The 15287-nt window shown below is 42.5% G+C and overlaps 1 protein-coding gene and 7 non-coding genes across 8 annotated transcripts in view; 3 read left to right on the top strand and 5 right to left on the bottom strand.

Moving 5' to 3' along the window:
* LOC133452321 (NLR family CARD domain-containing protein 3-like) overlaps positions 1–15287 on the bottom strand; it is a 674416-nt gene that overhangs the window by 79895 nt on the left and 579234 nt on the right. The window lies entirely within an intron of this gene.
* Positions 4109–4215, top strand: LOC133453212 (U6 spliceosomal RNA). Its single transcript, XR_009783335.1, has one exon. It is a non-coding gene; the product is annotated as a U6 spliceosomal RNA (small nuclear RNA).
* Positions 4373–4445, bottom strand: trnar-ucg (transfer RNA arginine (anticodon UCG)). The gene has a single exon. It is a non-coding gene; the product is annotated as a tRNA-Arg (tRNA).
* On the top strand, positions 4721–4794 carry trnat-ugu (transfer RNA threonine (anticodon UGU)). The gene has a single exon. It is a non-coding gene; the product is annotated as a tRNA-Thr (tRNA).
* Positions 7349–7420, bottom strand: trnap-cgg (transfer RNA proline (anticodon CGG)). Its single transcript has one exon. It is a non-coding gene; the product is annotated as a tRNA-Pro (tRNA).
* trnat-ugu (transfer RNA threonine (anticodon UGU)) lies at positions 7878–7951 on the top strand. Its single transcript has one exon. It is a non-coding gene; the product is annotated as a tRNA-Thr (tRNA).
* On the bottom strand, positions 8349–8422 carry trnat-agu (transfer RNA threonine (anticodon AGU)). Its single transcript has one exon. It is a non-coding gene; the product is annotated as a tRNA-Thr (tRNA).
* Positions 8617–8705, bottom strand: trnay-gua (transfer RNA tyrosine (anticodon GUA)). The gene is given in 2 exon segments: positions 8617–8652; positions 8669–8705. It is a non-coding gene; the product is annotated as a tRNA-Tyr (tRNA).

The raw sequence follows: 15287 nt of genomic DNA, 5'->3' as shown, positions 1-15287 counted from the left end.
GGAGTACCCCACGAGTGAAGAACAGTAAAGCATTAAAGTCAAGGAACAGACTATCCAGACATTAATGCCTCTCAAACAGTCCACACCTCTTAGAATAACTTTAAGAATTGAATGTGTGATTTAACTTTGGTTAAGAAACCTTCAAAGAGCCTTTCTTTTTTTTAAGCTACATGCCATTTTTCCATTTCACCACCATGAACGATGAATGAATGACACATCTCTAATCTTTCTCTCATCGTGAACAAGACCCCAAGATACTTGAACTCCTCCACCTGAGGCAGGACTTCTCCACCCATGTATGTGTGCTCCATCTCAACACTGGATAGAGGAGAAGGTGAAGACTTGATCCAAACATGTGTAAGAATCCCCATGAGTTAAATCCTTACTGTTGTGAGTTTAAAGGCTCTGCTGGGAGTTGAACCCAGGATCTCCTGTTTACGAGACAGGCACTTTGAGGTACGTAGAGACATAGATAGTGGGACACTTTGCACTAGCAAGCTATAGGCTAGCTTGAGGAGCATAGCAACCTGATAACCGCCATATATATAAATAAAATGGAATTTTGTTCCTCCTTTCATCAAGGCAGGTGATGGTGCAGATTTGAACAATTCCAGGTACATATCAAGGTTTTCTGTTGCAGCTAAAGTTAGTCTGGTTGGCGAAATCGTGAGGATGGATAAATAAAAAAACTGAAAGTTGATTATGACCCTGATGTGAGTTGAACACAAAACCTTCTGATCTGTAGTCAGACGTGCTAACCATTGTGCCACAGAGCCTTTTATGACACGGTCTGAGGTTGTTTAATTAACACAAATCTAATCATAGAGGCCAAACTACAGAAACATGATTTGGAAGTAGATCAAAGTACGTGTATATATATATATATATATATATATATACACGTACACGTATGTATATATATATATATATATATATATATATATATATATATATATATATAATAAAATATGATTAACCACCCACAGAAATCTGAAGAATTAACACATGAATAAGTATATAAAATTATGTTTAAGTCATGAAACAATAAGCAGTATGATCTGCTCTGAAACGCTGGAGGTGTGTGCTGGAGATACTGAACTCTGTCCAGCTGCCTGCAGAACTCGCTTATAAACATACACCATTTACAACAAGCCTTGTTTAGAGCAGTCTTAGGATAAACAACATGGATAATACTGAAAAAATAACATTCATTAGCCACTTCAATGTAATTCGGCACATATTTTGTAGGTAAATGTGGACTCATTTCAGTAACAATGTTGAGTTAACTTCATCGCAACCATCGACCATCGTTGTGTTAATTTGAAGGTTTTTTCAATGGAGTTCAGTATTATTTTACTCGCTTCACTGTTGGTGAAAAAAAAATAAAAATAAAAATCCCAAAGTGCATATTCTTTACATAAAGATCAGTGTTTCCCCTACCATTATATAGGCCTGGCGGGGCCGCCAGGCCAACGAGACCCCCCGCCAGGCCTAAAAAAAAAATAATTTACGTTTAGGAGCCTCTGCAGCTGTTCTGCAACGGGAGTCAACCTGCTTCGTTGCCTAGTAACGCTGCTGAGAGCGCGGGCATATTATTATATATTATGGGATGTATAGAGTTTGTAGCTAGTCAAAAAAAAAAAGAAAAAATATCGCGGGCGACAGACAACATGATATAAAGAAACGTTTCTGCCAGGTCCGTGTGTTTGTGTTTCATGAGACGCTGCAAGGAAGCGTGAAGGAAAACACAGCCCGACGACGCACCATGCGTCCGCGGGGTCCTAGCGCCAGCCATGTATGAGCATCTAGGCTGATTTCATTTTTCCCCCAGTCAAATGCATGTAACTCTGTTATAACAAAACGGGTAAAACAAATCTACAATGTTTAAATTATTTATAACTGATATAATGTCAATTGTGAGTAGGGATGTTTTGTCACATATGCCGTCAGCACAAGCAGCCGTTAAAAGAGGACCATCCCAGAGGGTTTTCATAGAGATCCCTCTGAAATATATAGAAAAGATGTGCTCAAAGCTCATATGGGGTCAGACCTTTCAGGCCCAGGACACTTTGGTTAAAGGTTAGATTCAATCTTATTATTTCATTGAAGTGATATCATTCAGCAATATAGGCCTACAATGATTTTTAATGTAAAACTTTGTTATATTGCTACATGTCCAATATGCCGTCCCACGCGCCTCGTCTGTTTAGGATTTTTTCGGTGGGTACCACCGGGCCTGAAAAAAATTCTAGGGGAAACACTGAAGATATTACTGCAATAAGTTACCAGTTATCGTTAGCTAATCATAAGAAGTTCATGACCACATGTGGTCCGGGCTAATATCCTCACTAGCTAGCTTCACTATTTGCCACATATGCCGACCATTTTCTTCAAAAAAAGTGTCTGACCAACATAAACACTCGCCATCTAAACTTTTACAAAGTTTTACCCAAATTACGCTTGAGAAAGATGTTGCTTACCTTCTTTTACGTCGAGTTCCTTCTTCCCCCATCTCTCCTGCCCGCTCTCCAACGTCTGAACGTCGATGTCAATGACGTCATGACAGGACCAATCAGGATGCAGCATGTGTGACTGACGGCGCTCTCTCCCAATCAAATGTTAAGGCTGCATCATCTACTGGGTTCAAACTTCGCAACTTAATTTGCGCTTACTATTTTCACAAATGTATTCGCTATTGGAGGCAATGGTAGGGGTAGTAGTATTTTTAAGTGATAAAAAGTGCTATATTCTGATATTGGACTTTGTTCAAATAGTAACTTTATTGCTCTCAAATTAATTACCAATACATTAGTTGTTTTTATTTTACATTTTATATGGTTCATGGAAAAAACTGAATTACGTGCATTGGAATACTTAAAATTATTCATAGAAAATATAATTGATATAAAAGCAGAAGGTCTTTGCAGCTTACAATCATACATTTTCAATCAATTCATTCTGAGTACAGTAATACATAATTTAAAAAAAATCTGGTGGATTACAATAAAGTCAACATGATTAAAAACAACCAAAACATTGATCTAAGTCTGAGAAATCAATGAGTGCTTGTGGAGATCTCTTCATTTGTTCTGTCTGAGTTTAGTATGAGATGGATAAACTGAAGCTTGGATGAGAATAGATTGAGTTTATGGAGAGAGCTCTCTGATTTCTCTGCATGAGATCACAGAGAGACACAAAAGTTGAGAAACTCTGAGAATTATATTAGAGCTTGTTGAGATCTCTTCTGAAACTTAAAAGGAGACTAAATTGAGATTTAGTGCATCTTATTGCTCAGGAGAAAAAGACGAGACACAGGAGAAATAACCCTTAGTCTCAGTTTGGTGTCACACAGATCTCATAGTTGTCTACTCTAGGAGAAGTAAATGAGACATTTTTGAGATCTCTTTTTGAATTTTCTTTTCCTCTGGGCTCTGCCTTTCATGCTGCAGGAGAGCCGTCACACAGCGACATCAGGTGGCAGGAAAGTGACATTACATCGAAAAAAAAAAATCTTCTTTTTTATTTCAGTTTAAGACAAAAGATAATCAAAGCAGAAAACATGTCTTCGGCACACTATCACTCACATGCATTTAATTTAACTACAGAGGTTCTAAGTAGAACTAAAGAACCCCAGAGCGTCTTCATGTTCAATCCAGATCTGTTCTGCAGTGCAACAAACAGCCGGGTTTGTGAACCAAGCAGGACACGAGTATCTCAAGGCCCGGAGGAATCCAGATTAGCCTTCTGGTTTATGTTGTACTGCAGTTCTCAGTCCCTGAGCAGGTTTTATTCATGGTTTTATTCATGGACGCCATATCAGCCCGTCTTTGTCTCTGCAGCCACCCAATCACGACTGCCTGATGTAAGAGAGGAAGTCTTAGAGGGTGAAACTGAGGCGAAATGTGATGGATCAGAACCAGATGCTGTCACTTTGGGGAATGGATAAGTTGCTAAATGTATTTATCTGTGCAATGAAGTTGCAATACTTGTTTTTGAGTTGTTTTTAAAGGCCATTAAAGGCCATTTCTGTCCTCCGGTAAGGCAACCATTAGAATCCAGGGTGGAACACCAGGGGGATCTAAATAGGGCTCACAGAGAACTCCCTGTTGTGTTACTTCGGTAGCACACGTACTAAAATTGGAACGATACAGAGAAGATTAGCATGGCCCCTGGTGCAAGGATGACACGCACAATCGTGGAGCGTTCCCAATTTTTCCTTTCATCCTGAATGTTTTATGTCACCCTTTTTTAAATGATCAAATACTGTGTGTATTATTGAACTCCGTACCCTCCGTGAGGGTAGCTAAACCAAAGTGACCTGTAAAGAATGAATGTGAGTTAGGAGACCAGATCTAACTATCTGAAGGCTCTATAACCACAGAGGGACTTGAACCCTCAATCTTCTGATCCGAAGTCAGACGCCTTTTCCATTAGGCCATGTGGCCCACGAGTTGCTCTTCTGAGGCTACTTTTGCGCCCTGGGTGAACTGTCCAACATTCAGATAAATCAATCACCGCTTAGGAGGCAGGTAACCATATATGGTAACTATAAAAGTTACCATCCTTCATAGCTCTGTTACTTCACATAAAGCCAGGACAGTAGTGGAACAGATTTGTGTACTAAATATATCACAGTGAGGTGAAATAAAGCTGCTCCAGAGGTGAAATGAACTTGTTGTGTCAACAGGGTTTTTATAACAAGTTGAAGACGTGTGTTGAGGGCCCTGTGGCTTAGTTGGTCAAAGCATCTGTCTTGTAAACAGGAGATCCTGGGTTCAAATCCCAGCAGAGCCTTGAAACTCACGAAGACAAAGGTAAGGATGTAACGTTTGAAACCACGTACTTTGTGGAAAAAAAGTATCCAATTTCTGGTTTTTCCACACGGTTGGATAAACTCCTCTCCTCTGTTAGGGAGGGAACTGTTTGGCAATAATTACAATGTTTTTCAGTGTAGTAAGTGCTCATCAGTGAACTGTCGTTGGCTGACAGTCACTGCCAGGGTTTTTGAGAAAGCTTTAACCCAGTCAGGAGTGCGTAGAAAAAGAGAGCTCTGTTCATTCAAATGTCAATTATCAATCTTCTCCAAGTCTATGGTCTCTTTTTAAGAGGATGCCTCTCTGGTGATCTGCCAGGCCCGTTAAAGCTTGGTTGTGTTTCCTTGACGTGCATAAAGCTTGTACAAGGTTGAAAAATGGAATGGCGACCGCCATCCAGCACATGGGTCTTGAACGTGTTAACCGTCGGCTTATGTACGTTACCCAAGCACACCTCTCCTATCACCACTCAGCCCAGATCCAGACGTTGGGCAAAGGGAGCATCATGTGTTCCGTTTATCTGCCGCCTGACCTTGTGTGCTCTGAGCACGTCTCTTCCGAGTAGCAGAAGTATTTCAGCCTCTGGGTCCAGCTCTGGAATGTGTTTGGCAATATGAAGGAGATGAGGCTGGTGCAAAACTGCGCAGGGTGTTGGAATCTCCATCCGGTTGTTCGGGATCTCAGGACACTCAAGGAGTGGTGGAAGGGACATGAGGACTTTGCTATCCAGTGACTCGATTTGGTATCCCTCTGCCTTCTTGCCATATGTTTCTATAATGCCAGAGCAAGTTCTGAGATGATACGAGAATGGTTCGCTCTCCACACTGAACACCTCGAAGAACTCTGGTCTAGCTAAAGAACGATTGCTCTGGTCATCAAGAATTACGTAGGCTTTGAGGGCTTTGTTCTTGAAACCCTTGGGATAAATCTTTACAAGGCAGATCTTAGAGCATGAATGACCCCACTGACCTAGGCCACAAACTTCATTGCAGCTTGTCGTAACATCAGTCACGTTAGAATAATCTTCTCCCTCCCCGCCATTCTCTTGTGGATGTGGAGGAGCGTTGACGCTCTGAGGTGATGGGCCAGGATGCATGGCTGCATCATGATAGGTGCTGTCACATTCAGAGCACTTCACAGAAAATTTGCAGTCTTTGGCAAGGTGGGAGGTCGAACCACAACACTTGAAACATATTCCTTTCTCTTTCAGGAAGGCCTTTCTGTCCTCGAGGAGTTTGTTTCTGAATGTCCTGCATTTTGTAAGCGGATGCGGTTTGTTGTGTAGTGGGCAGTTCTTGTTAGGGTCGTTGTTGGTCATAGAGACATCTGTTTTGTGTACTGTGATGGGTTTGTTGGTATTAAAGTTCTTCACAGTGAATTTATCTGGTTTTGCGAGGGCCGGCAATTTTAAATGTCTCATACCTGTTTAGATGTTTTTGTATAAGATTAAGGAAGAAGAACAACAGCAGAGGGCGCTGTTGCTACATTTGGTAATGTGCACAATTCAGAGGCGGTCCTGGCTACTTTTGCGCCCTGGGTGAACTGTCCAACATTCAGATAAATCAATCACCGCTTAGGAGGCAGGTAACCATATATGGTAACTATAAACGTTACCATCCTTCATAGCTCTGTTACTTCACATAAAGCCAGGACAGTAGTGGAACAGGTTTGTGTACTAAATATATCACAGTGAGGTGAAATAAAGCTGCTCCAGAGGTAGAATGAACTTGTTGTGTCAACAGGGTTTTTATAACAAGTTGAAGACGTGTGTTGAGGGCCCTGTGGCTGTGACATCTGAACAATCATAAAGAACTCTACATACTGTATGAGATCCTGCAGAGACCATGACCTAGATAGAGACAATTCATCAAAGAAATGAAAGATATAAAAGGCATTAAAATGTCCCAAGGTGTCAAATTAGTTTGAAAACAGGCATAGTAAGTAAAGTATTTCAGCTGCTGAGGTTCATTCAGTAAGGCAGTGTTTCCCAACCCTGGACCTCAGGTCACACTGTGCTGCATTTTTTAGATGCCTCCTTGGATCAACACCTGATTCAAATTAACAGTCATCATGAGCTTGTCATCAAGGTTTGGATAGCTCTGTTTTTGACACAGCTACTTGTAGCAGGGTAGCATCCAAGACATGCAGGTGTGCCCCAAGGTTGGGAAACACTGCAGTAAGGAATGAAACTAAAAATCTTGCTGTTTTGAAATTAGTATCTGAAGATTTTAACTCAGAAGTGCATTGAACAAAACATTTTAAACATTGCCACGCTAGATGGGACTCAAACCCACAATCTCTGGCTTAGGAGGCCAGTGCCTTATCCATTAGGCCACTAGAGTTCAATAATACACACAATATATACATATATACAATATACACACAATATGATCTCTTGGCATGAAAGAGAAGCAAGATGTAGGTTTTCAGCATTCACACATGATGCCAATGTTGGTCTTCAGATAAAGCATTGTACTACAGTCTTGAAACTTTGCTACTTAGAGAAGAAAAATCACAAATTGCATAAATCTCTGGGGCTCGTCCGGGAGTTGAACCCGGGACCTCTCGCACCCGAAGCGAGAATCATACTACTAGACCAACGAGCCACAAAAGACATATCCGGCAAACAAAAAATCACGGTCACATCATACCTATCTAGATGGTTTTTATAACATTAAGGGGGAGAAGGAAATAGAAACATTTCGATCAGTATCAGTTCACCGGCCTTTTCACAGCCCTAGTGGCCTAATGGATAAGGCACTGGCATCCTAAGCCAGGGATTGTGGGTTCAAGTCCCATATAGGGTGTCTATGTTTGAAATTGCTCAATGGAAGACTGTGGTAACGTCTTCAGATCCTGATTTCAATACAGCAGGAATTTCTTTTTTGTTTTTTACTGAATGAACATCACGTTTTCTCTAAGTCTTCACAAGGTGATGATGAGCAGTGATGTTTTGTGGCTGTCGCTGGGAAACACAGACTTTCAGAGGCTCAGCCGGGATTTGAACCCAGGATGCCTGTTTACTAGACAGGTGCTTGCTGAAGACTGAAGACATCTGTTGAGGGCCCTGTGGCTTATTTGGTCAAAGCACCTGTCTTGTAAACTGGAGATCCTGGGTTCAAATCCCAGCAGAGCCTTTAAACTAACAATTAAGAATATCACTCCTGTAATGATGAAAAACAGACCTTTTGGAGAAATGTATCCAATGTCTGGTCTTCCACATGGTTGGTTAAAGACTTCACCTTCTCCTCTGTTTGGTATGCTAATGCTAACCTTCACATAGTTAGATCTGGTCTCCTAACTCACATTCACTCTTTAGAGGACACTTTGGTTTAGCTACCCTCTCTGGTTATTACAGAAATAAGGAGAGATTAGAAGTTCTCCAATAGAAGGACAAAACAGAACATCCACTAAGAGCAGGAATACTTTTGACAAAGTACTCTGCCATAATTAAGCAAGCGTGTGAGAAATACTGCCAGAACCAGCAGTGAGAGATATGTGATCTTTCAGGCATCTCAAGACATCTGAGTTTAAAGGCTCTGCTGGGATTTGAACCCAGGATCTCCTCTTTACTAGACAGGTGCTTTGACCAACTAAGCCACAGAGCCTCCATTTGCAATCCAGGTGGACTCTAGACTGATCCTCATTATCCATTGCGCCACTAGCCCTTTTGATTGTAACATGTGGAAACACACGTGGTGTAATAACTCAGATGTCTCGTCCACAGTAGATGGCAGTGGCCAAAGCCATAGCCGAGTACAGTGATGAAATAGAGTCCTGGGAAGATGAAAAATAATGGCAGTCCTTCGAGCCGGAGTTGAACCAGCGACCTAAGGATACCTGTTTTACTGGCTGTACAGTCCTCCGCTCTACCAACTGAGCTATCGAAGGAGGATGCATGTTGACAGCTCCATGACTTGTGTATTCTTCTACCAAGGTCTGAACTGGGAAATGGAAACATTTTAGATGAATTATTGTCTCCCTTATGCGCCGCTCGCCGGGTCCTTACCACTGGCAGAGTCCATTGTCCTTGGCTAAGTGTCCGGGCCGTAGCACCCCCCCTCTCCACCCCAATCAATTGAAGTGTGAATGGTCTGAAAATCTGATCCAAACACCCTAGTGGATTTTGTTGTGTCCGTGGCACCTTTTCTTTCTTTTTCCAAAAATTTGAGAAGCACTCTGGCTGCCACAGGGGTGCAGTGACCCGGATTACTTTGAATGGTGTCTATTTTGTTCGGGGAAAAATGAGAGAAAGTTGTTGCATTTGGTTACTGTGAAGGAGCTGGAGATGTTATCACTTGGTGTAAAGAGTTTATGTATTGTGGAGAAGAGAGCCTTGGGGTTGGATGTGCTCAGTCGGTAGAGCATGACAGTCTTCATCTCAGGGTCGTGGGTTCGAGCTCCACGTTGGGCGATCAAGTCATATTAATGAATTTTGTTTGAAGTGTAGGGTCCAGGTTGAAAGGGGGGGGAAGGATTTACCTGTTCTGTTCTGGTCACAGAGAGTGCGTTTATCCATAAAGTTTCCGACACTTCAACTCTCAACCAACTTAGAACTTAGGTAGAATTCAGGTTCAGAGCTTCTATAGAACCCTTTCATGTTTTACAGTAAATCCTTTGTCATGGGTCATTACCCAAAGTTCATGACCATAGGTGAGGGTGGGAGCATAAATTGACCGGTTAATCGACCCATCTCCTTCTTCACCACGATGGTCCGGTACACGGACCGCATAACTCTGGACGCTGCACCAATTCATCCGTCTCAGGTACTTTAAAACATGGATGAAGCTTCATGAACACAAGACTGGAGTTGGTTTGGAAGTGTTGGGCCAAAGCCCTGTGTTGAACATGGAAGGACTTGATTTCAATTCTGAGGCCTAACTCTGGGGCCAGCCTTGATTTCTTACAGCTGACCGCATGGTTCGAAACAAAGGAACCTCCATAATGACTCAAAACCCTGGCAGGCTTTGCATTTACGGCCCTTCCGTGATAAGGAATAGCATCCTCATTGGGCATAGACCCCGGAATGCAGGAGGGGGCCGTTGTCAATTTATGGCAGCCAGGGCCTGGATATAATGAGCAGGATCCCCCCTCTCTCTATCACTTTTCTCCCAAGCTCTCTCTTTTCCCTCAGCCCTGTCCACTGTCCCATGGAGTTCCCTGTGAGCCCCAGATGAGCCGAGCAGCAGCAGCTGTTACCATGGTAACAGCAGCAGCTCACGGCCGGGGGGACAGACGTGATCGCTGGGTCAACCCACGCCGTCGTCCCGGGGAGAAACCTGCAGCTCTGTGGAGAATTACCGCTGGCTGAAATAAATCATTTAGGAAGATAAATGTTGGTTTAATAGATGAAATCTAACAGTTGTAGCTGCCACATTAGTTTGTCTGAATATAAAGTGAAGCTTTATAAATTATCAGAATAAAGTTTAAAAGTACAGGAAAAACAAAGTTTTGCAAGGTTTAAATGTTGGTTAAGAAGCATCCAGCATCAAGCCCCCGCCCTCCCCAGGTACGCATGTAATTATGCATGAATGTGGGTTGGGCTCTCTAACCTCTTAAGTAGAGAGGAGAGAAACAGCAGCATCCATTCTGAGATTCACGGCTGGACTGCAGACGTTCCAAAGTTTCTCTCTCGTTCCTGGATTCCTTTTTTTTTCAACTTCAAGAAGAATGGCTTCCCCAGGGTAAGTTCAGATAAATTTGGTAGTTCAGAAAGTTATTACTTTCTAAACAATTTATTTTATGGTCTAAAAAAGTCTAAAAAGTCCTAGAATTTAACATTTTAATTTTAATGAGCTTATTTAACTTTTTTTGACTTTATTTAACTGGGAGACCTATGGTCTGCTAGGAAATCAGGTATAATGTAGGTGCAAAACACATGCATATATTGAGAATCAGGGACAATTTACAGACATGTTGCCAGAATAACGTATTACCCAAATTCTCAACAAGCTGTGTTTCTGATTTTAAACCCAAATCAGTGTAAATTTCAATTTTACAATTGAAAAGAAAAAAAGAGATGTTACTGAAAGTGGTTTTTAATCATAGAATAAATGTTTGTTCAGCATCAAGCCTCCGCCCTTCCCCAGGTACGCATGTAATTATGTAGGAATTTGTGTTGGGCTGTCTCACCTCTTAAATTGAGAGGAGAAGCTTGTTAAGTGAATAGACGTGCAAATGTGCCCCATCCACCCAAATCCTGCTCTGTAGGAGCAGGGCGGGGTCAGGATTTTTAAACATAAACTCAGGACACATTTAATTGATCAGATTACCGAATTATATTCATAGATTGGTTATTTTTTCTTTAATCATGTAGATGCCATGTATCTAGGAGCTGGGCGGGGGTCACAGGACATGTTGAGATTCGGGGACAATTTTACAGATATGTTGCCAGAATAACGTATTACCCGAATTCTCAACAACCTTTGTTTCTGATTTTAGATAGATAGAAGAATTTAAAAATATTTTAATTTTAAATTAAAATGTCTGCCTTCTCTCTCTTTCTCTCACAGACAGAAATCTGACCGGCGCATTATTTACTGTTGCATGTGTCACACACCCCATGAGGCGCTCACGACCCATCTGGCCAGGGTGTGCATGAAAACCAGCACACCGGAAGAGAGGCAAGCTGAGCTGCAGAGAGCCAAGGAGTCCACCAAAACGTGGACCCGTACAGGCAGAGTCTGGGACTACAAAGAGCTGTGCAGGACCATCCCCCACCGGCCCAGCAGGGTGGCTTTGGTGAAACAACTTATAACAAGAGATTTTTATGTGCTTAATGCTCCCAAACCACAAGAGTTGGAAATCAGTGATGAGCAGCCGTCAACAAGTACAGAAGCTGCTGGAAGCAGAGATGTTTCTGGTAGCAGACCTGCTTCAGTGGGTGGGAGCAGTGAAGACAGACCCCACGTCTCTGATCCAGCCAGTGATGATGGTTCCAGTGACCCAGCATGGCAAAAGTCAGTTTCACACCTCACACACATCAGTCCAATCTGGGATCTTGTGGTTGGAAAGTTTAAATCTAAAAAGTTCCCTTGAGCTCATTTTGTCTGTAATCTTTTGCCTCCTCAGGAATCTCAGAAAGCCAGTGGCAAAGTCCAACAGCAAGGCCACCTGTAGCACCAGGTCTGTTCTAATCGGCCCACTATTTATTTTCTTTCATTATTTCTTCCCTGTTGGTGGTACTCATTTCTCTGCTGTTTTCTTATGTATCATTCTACGTATGACCTCTTCCATAGTGGGCTGCCCAGCATCCCTACCTGCAAGAAACTCCTATATGTGGCAAGAAAAGACATGCAAGCTATTTTTGGGAAGCTTTTTCTAGATGAGCATGTTGCTCCAGATGAAAAGACATTGTTCCGGTACTACTGTGAAGCCATCCTGGTACTGAAACACTTCCAGAGACCAAGGGTCGTGGAAGGAATGACAGTAAGTACTTTTCTCTCACAGGGGAATGTTTCTCAGCCTGCACACAATATGACATCTAGTAAGCACAGAGGACTGCGTGCTGATTCAAAAACAACATGTTGCTTTGTTCATGTCAATTTTATTCATATAGCACAATTCATTACAGGACTTGAACAGTAAGCCTGGAAGATTATGGAAGTTTTGACCAGGATCTGTGTTCATGTCACTAATTCACACTGTATCCTTCATTGCTTTTCAGGCAACAGAGTGGATGCAGAAAGAGAATCGGAATGGCGGATTTTGTGTTGTTATCAAAGAGCACAAGACAGCCACCATGCAAATTGCTACATTAACCCTTGATGCAGAAGATGTAGTAGTAAGTCCAGGCTGAAATGTCTCACTATGAATTACAATGACAACCCCAATTAAAGCTGCAAGCAGCGATGAACGGGCCCTCACACTCACGGCCACCGCCCCCCATAAGCATATCAGACATGACACCACCCACGACTTCCTATGTCAAACCATTCAAAAGTTATGGCAGAAAATAGGAACAACCAATCAGAAGAAGGGGCGGGGCTAATTCAGGCCAATGAAGCTCAAGGACTCAATACAGAGTCAGATGACACCACCCACTACTCTCTTTGTCAAACCATTCAAAAGTTATGGCAGAGAAAAGTATTTTAGGGGGCGCTGTTGAGCCGTTAGGCCACGCCCATTAATGCAAACCATGAAATATCAAATTTATCGCCAGGCCTGGCTTGCACGCCAAATTTGGTGCCTTTTGGGGAACTATCAAATATGGACCAATCAGATGACGCTTTTTGGCGTCTAGCATCGCCACGGTAACACTTTTGAAAGAGAAAAGTAATGCGTGTTGTTGCAGGATGGAGACGCACATTTTGATGTATAACACACCTGGGTGCACGTTACGGTTCGGGCCGTATTAATTGCCGAAGGAATGGCATAAATTGCGCCAAAATTACACAATTAATTCAAAATAGCAGACTTCCTGTTCGGTTTCGGCCATGGCGCCAAGAGACTTTTCTTTAAGTTGTGCCATGTTACAGGTGTGTACCGATTTTCGTGCATGTACGTCAAACCGTATTGTGGGGCTTGAGGCACAAAGTTTTCCGGGGGGCGCTGTTGAGCCATTTTGTCACGCCCATTAATGCAAACCATTAAATATCAAATTTCAAAAAATATCAAAAAAATATCAAAAAGGCCCTCCTTTTGTCAGAAGAAAAAAAAGAAAGAAAGAAAAATTCCTACGGATACAATAGGGCGTTCGCACTGTAAGTGCTCGGGCCCTAATAACAAATGATTTCATGTTAAAGGATATGGTTAACCCTAGGCAGAGGTCATTTGGTGATAATGGCTGCTTCTCTGCTGCCACAGAGCAGGCTGTGGGGGCTGTGGGGGCTGTGGAGGGTGGTGGTCATGTGAATTAGTGGCAGAGTGCGAGAGCAGGCTGCAGAGAGTGGCATGTTACATTCTGTGTTTCAAACACAAGAATAAAGATGGAGACAGTACAGTGTTTCTGCAGAATCAGACAGCAGTAGCAGCAGCAGCTGAAGCAGGGCCATTAAGATAACTAAAGGCTGTAATTAACATGACACATATGATAAATTATACATTTTTTTTCTAAGACTATTTTTTTCTCCACAGATGCTGGATGCATACTATATGAGTGTCCGCCCTGAGTACATCAACCAAAGTATAGATAATCAAGACAAGTTTTTTTTTAACTCAAATGGCAATAGAATTAGTTCTGTGGCCAATGACCTCAGACTTCTGCATCAACAGTAAGTATTAACTTTTTTAGAAGAAAAACTGAAAGAATTCATTGTTGGGAGTGGGAGTGTCATTTGATATTTCTGCTCCATTGCAGCTACAATGTCCCAAACGTGACCAGTAAAACAATCAGGAGGTCAGTAGAAGCTGCGATCAACTCAAGATTCACGGACGAGCAGAAAGCTGGTGTTGCCCACAACATGGCACATTCTACAGCTCTGACCAAACTGCATTATAGGACGAAGACAATGCATGGCATTGTGACCACTGGCAACCTGCTCAGCAGCTTAGGAGGGTATGTGTCGTCATCTAAAAACACAACATTCAAGTATTCTGTCTCTCACAGCTGATGCCAATGTCTGTCCATCTGTTTGTCACTGTTTAACCTTGAAACCATATCAATCTTGCAGCTCCTCTTCTGACGAATCAGGCGAGCAGAGTTCTGCTCAGAGACGGAAGAGGAGCAGAGAGGAAGAGGCCGGTGGGAGTGAAGAGGACAGTGGGGAAAGACAAGACTTTGCAGCGTTTGTTAACAGCTTCCCAGTCACCCTAAATGCCAGTGGACCAACCAAAAAACAGCGACTCAACGCTGGATTTTCAAGTGACAGAGTCTTCTATGACAAGTGGAGGTCTGAGCAACGTGCCCTGCGGGCAGAATATATCATGTGTAAGTGTAAATACTTGATCAGTGATAATCTGAATTTATCTTTTCTGGAAGCACTGCTTATGTTCTGTTCAGTGGTTTTACTACCAGGATTTATCTGTAGTTTGATTAGAATGTTTGCATTTTTAGGGCCCGAGCAGCTTCAGTGTGAAGGCCCTATTGTATCTGTAGGAATTTTTTTTTTCTTTCTTTCTTTCTTCTGACAAAAGGAGGGCCTTTTTGCCCCCCCTAAACATGCCCACAATACGGTTTGACATACAAGCACGAAAATCGGTACACACCTGTATCATGGCGTAACTTAAAGAAAAGTCTCTTGGCGTCATGGCCGAAACCGAACAGGATGTCGTCCATTTTGAATTAATCGTATCATTTTGGCGAAATTTATGCCATTCCTTCGGCAGTTAATACGGCCCGAACCGTAACGTGCACCCAGGTGTGTTATACATCAAAATGTGCGTCTCCATCCTCAGACACCGCGCATTACTTTTCTCTTTCAAAAGCGTTACCGTGGCGACGCTAGACGCCAAAAAGCGCGCCCACCCTTCATCTGATTGGTTCAGAAAGAAAAAACTTTGCACCCCATGCCCCATAATACGGTTTGACGTACA

This window comes from Cololabis saira, chromosome 10, assembly GCF_033807715.1.
Source record: "Cololabis saira isolate AMF1-May2022 chromosome 10, fColSai1.1, whole genome shotgun sequence".
NCBI lineage: Eukaryota > Metazoa > Chordata > Actinopteri > Beloniformes > Belonidae > Cololabis > Cololabis saira.
This window is presented reverse-complemented; position numbering and strand designations above follow the sequence as displayed.